This window comes from Balaenoptera borealis (genome assembly GCF_965194805.1).
Source record: "Balaenoptera borealis genome assembly, chromosome: 3".
NCBI lineage: Eukaryota > Metazoa > Chordata > Mammalia > Artiodactyla > Balaenopteridae > Balaenoptera > Balaenoptera borealis.
This window is the reverse complement of record NC_138866.1, coordinates 177,328,705-177,333,509: the sequence shown is the minus strand read 5'-3', so window position 1 is coordinate 177,333,509 and position 4,805 is coordinate 177,328,705.

The window sequence follows — 4,805 nt, the reverse complement described above, 5'->3', positions numbered from 1 at the left end:
ATTCAAGTCTATAATCTCATGCACCTGGGCTACCTGGAGAGCCACCTGCCTGGTCTTCTTCCTTCTATGTCTGTCTTCTGTACATTTTCCAGAGTGATAGTTATAAAATGAAGGTCTACTTTCTAGACCTAAGATCCTCTGATTACACCTGATTACACATGGAATAAGGCTCAAGCTTTTTAATATAACACATGTCACTTCTGGCTCTGGCCTCTGCCCGCCTGCCTGGCCTCATGTCCCACTGTTCCCTCCACCAGCCCTCAAAATTCCTATTCTATCATTGAACGATTCCTACCCCTCACCCCTCACAAATGCCATGATGGCTCAAGCCCATGCACTATTGGATGTGCTGTTTCCACTATCTGGATTATCATTCTTTAAGTTTCTCCTTTATTTCATTCATTCATGTATATTTCATTCATATATTTTTGTCTGTCTCACTTATTGGTAACACTGCTGTATGATATTTGACTTTTATATCTGTTTTCCTTAATAGAATGTGAGCACATCAAAAATAGAGAGTAGGTGCCATCCATTCATTCAACAAATATTTACTGAGCATCTACTATCTTCAGGACACTGTTTTAATGTAAAGGATGCAACAGGGAACAAGCCGGATAGGGCTTCTGCTGTGCTTGAGCTCACATTCTCTGGGTGAGAGATTGAAAATAAATAGAAATATCCAAGAGTCATAAGTGCCCTATCGGGAATTTAAAACAATGACGGGGAGACAGTACTCTAGCTTTAGAGTGGAGGACCAAGGAAGCCTCCTCTGAGGAGGTGGCATTTAGGCTGAAGGGTGATTGGTAAGCAGGAAACCGTGGTTGAAAGCTATGGCCTGGGCTTTCTAGCCAGGGAAAACGCTGTAGGACCGGAAGGAGTTTAGCAAGCCTCAGCTCCTGGCACTGCACTCAGTAGACTGGGTAGATTGAGGTCTGGCTTGAGCATTTCCAAGCTTTTGCACTGTACCAGGCTCTGGGAGGAATTTGAGGTAAGTCCAGCACATGGCCCTTACCCAGAGCTTTAATCTCATGAGAGAAATAGAATTACAGACAACGTCGAGGTACCATTGCATGAAAGGAAATGGCCCTGCATTAATGGGTGTGGTACCAACAATGTGCAGGAAGGAGTTCAGAGGAGTGGTGGTGGTCGTGTGGGCAGGGGGGACGGGAGGGAGGCTTAGAGACCTAGCTAAGGCAGTCTGCAGGATAAAAGGACATCAAGCCATTTCAAAGGGTGCACTTCCCCCAGTTTTATTGAGATATAATTGATATATAACACTGTGTAAGTTTAAACTGTACAACATGTTGATTTGATACAGTCATATATTGAAAAATGATTACCACCATAGCATTCGCTAACACCTCCATCATGTCATATAATTACCAACTCTTTTTTTTTTTTTTCTTTTGTGGTGAGAATATCTAAAATCTACTCCCTAGCTACTTTCAAGTGTGTAATACCTTATTAACTATATTCACCATGCCTTACATCAGATCCCTAGAATTTATTTAACTCCTAACTGGAAGTTTGTACCCTTCAACCAACATCTTCCCTTTTCCCTCACTCCCCAGCCCCAGGTAACCACCATTCTACTCTCTGTTTCTATGAGTTTTGCTTTTTTAGATTCCATATATAAGTGAGATAACACAGTATGTCTTTCTCTGTCTGACTTATCTCACTTAGCACAATGCCTTCAAGGTCCATCCATGTTGTTGCAAGTGGCAGGCTTTCCTTCCTTTTTATGGCTAAATAATATTCCACATCTTCTTTATCCATTCATCTGTTGATGGGCACTTAGGTTGTTTCCATGTCTTGGCTATTGTAAATAGTGCTGCTGTGAACATGGGGGTGCAGATATCTCTATGAGATCCTGGTTTCATTTCCTTTGGTTAAATACCCAGGAGTGGGATTGGGGTGTGTTTATTTTTGATGGGAGGGGGAAGAGAGGAAGTGTCTTCCCAGCAAAAGGAACAAAGTGATAAGGGAGATTCAGGAGGAAATGATTATGAACAGCCAAGTGTAGAGAGGGGACGAGGGCAGAGGCGGGGATGTGAAGGAGGGGTTGGTCGGGAGCGTATGGGACGAAATGAAGGGCAGGAGTTGGAGGGGGAGGAAAGCTGGCGAAGCGAGCTGCGTCCAGATGAAGGAAGAGGCTGCAGATGCTTCTGTGAGCACCTGGAGGGGAGCCGGTCTTGAGTGAGGACTGACTTAGTGGGTGTGGCAGTGGGGAAGTCCAATCTGGAGGTGGCACGCAGGCTGCACTGGGGAGACGGAAGGGAGAACACCAGTTCAGAGTCACTTGCACAAATTCGGGTGGGAGGTGAAGAGGCAGCGTAGCGGTGTCCATGAGCGAGGAGCAAAGTGGATGAATTCAGGAGCATCCTGCAGACAGACGCATCAGAACGATATGACGGGTTGACGACAGGGGACCGTGCCCAGGGAGGGATCAGTCAGGACGACAGCGTGTTGGCTGTTGGAGCCGCAGGGAGTGGTGACAGATAGGAATGACTTCGGGGTGGGAAATACAATTTGAAGGAGAATGGGCTGCAATTCACGTAGGATCCTGAGTGGAAGGGGCTGAGGTAATAACAGGATTTCCCAGAAGAGATGTTTGATGGGCAGTTGGAGATGCTGGTCCCTTTAGGCCCATGGTTAGATTTAGAGGGCCAGAACCGGAAGTTAGTCCAGAAACTCAGGAACCCTGAAGAAAGATCATGGGGAGAAAAGAACAGGAGGCCAAGCCTGCGAAAGGGGAATTCCAACAGTTGTGGTTAGAAAGAGTTCATAGTAGCTTGGTGCACAAGGCCACATTTGGACCAGATCAACGTTACCTTGACTGTGGAATTAATTTTCCTTACGTTAAATGCACCACGTGGCCTCACTGGAGCAGCCAAGGAGCTCTTTTGCTAAGTGTTGGTTACAGATTTCTGTAGTGCACGGCTGAGCTAGGAATGTACATAAGCAAACTATTACTAAACTTCACAAAGCAGCTGGAGTTATCTATCCTGTGTGTGCGTGTGTGCGTTCCGGTTAGTACTGCTGCGTAGCAACTATCCCACACTTCGTGACTTAACACAACCGTTTTTTTGTGCTCACTAATGCTACGGGTCAGGAGTTCCAACAGGTGACAGCGGGAATGGTTATCTCTGCCCTACAGTGTCCGGAGCCTCAGCTGGGTAGGGTCGGAATCTGGGCTCACTGGACAGCTGGACACTGGCATCTCCTGGAGGTGTCTCCACGCACATGTCGTGGCGGTGGTGTGCTGTCAGCTGGACCACAGCTGGGTCTGTTGACCACAGTGCCCGTCCAGGGCCTCTCCCTGTGGCTTGGGCTTTCTCACAGCATGGCTGCTTCAAGGTATTGCACTGCTTACGTGATAGCTTAGGGCCCAAAGCCGAGTATCTGAGCTAACAAGGCAGAGCTGTGTGACCTGTGGTGACCTAGCCTCAGCAGTCACGCACACTTGCTTCTGGTTGCCAGCAAGTCACTAAGGCTAGACTCAGAGGGAGAGGATTAGCCCTCACCTCTTGATGCAAACATGTCAACATATTTGAAGATGTGTTTAAAACCACCACAGTGTGTATTCATTCTTTATTACCTAATTTCATGGTCCTTGAGGGTCTTTTACTTGTTGAATTACTCACAGCTTGTCTATGGGACTTTGCTCAGTGGAAGCATTCCATAAATATTCACTGATGGAATGGTAGGTTGATATCTGAAGAAGCCAATTTTTATTTTATTTTTTCCATATTAGCAAAGAGTTGCATTAGAGTTTTCAGGTTTTCATCCGAACTCTGAATATCTGGGGAGTGACATGTGTTTAGTGCTTCTATGTTATACCTTCAAAGAATGTCCAGAGAATGTATGAGGCATGAAGAATGGCCTGACCTGCCAGATCTGTGACCTCTAAGGTTCCCGGGTTTAGTTCCCCCTGATGATTGGGAGCTAATAAAGCAATAGTGTTGCTTCCTTTACATGCTTGTTATTTGGACTCCTGATTTGTTTCGTGTCTTTATTGCCCATGTGTCAAGGTAAAAGACGGGACATAGCTTGGTGTTAGGACTGAAATGCTTTTTTTCCCCTCTTGAGGAGTGTGAGCAAAATTGAGCCGTAATGAACACGGCTAAGGTCATTTCCCAGGGATTAATGACAGGGAGAATGTGTTCATGGCCTGAGGCTTAGTCTTCGGTCATTAACCTAGCTGGTCATTAATATTGTCGAGGAATGCTTTATGTTGGGCCATTACAACCACTGCCATATGCTGCTACAATCGGGGACATGAACATTACCCATGTCAACAACTGTTTGTTTCCTCTCCATTCCCCATGATTACTGGGCCAGGCAGCCCTTTTAATACACACTCGGAAGGCATGAAGCACCAAGGGCAGGAAAATTTGAAGCTTCCCTTCCCTCCTCTTCCCTTCCCTCCTCTTCCCTTCCCTCCTCTTCCCTTCTCCCTCCTCCCTTACCCTCCCCTCTTCCTCCCTTCTCTTTTAAAAAAACATTTATAGGGGGTAGCACTCAGACATACATTGTGGTAAAGCACTAGGATATGGGAATAGATTTATTAATACCACCTGGTCCCTGCTCTCAAGAAGTTTAGCGTTTCCATTGGAAAGGTCAAAAAACAAATAATTCCAACACAGCGAGTTAATGTTATGACAAAGAAATCGTCAACATGCTGTAGAACACAGGAGCATAGAGCAGCAACCTCTAAAGGGCGCTGGTGTTTCAGGTGAGTTTTGAAGGATCAGGGTTGGGAGGTGGATCATGGTGGTGGGAGTTCCAGGTATAGGGAAGAT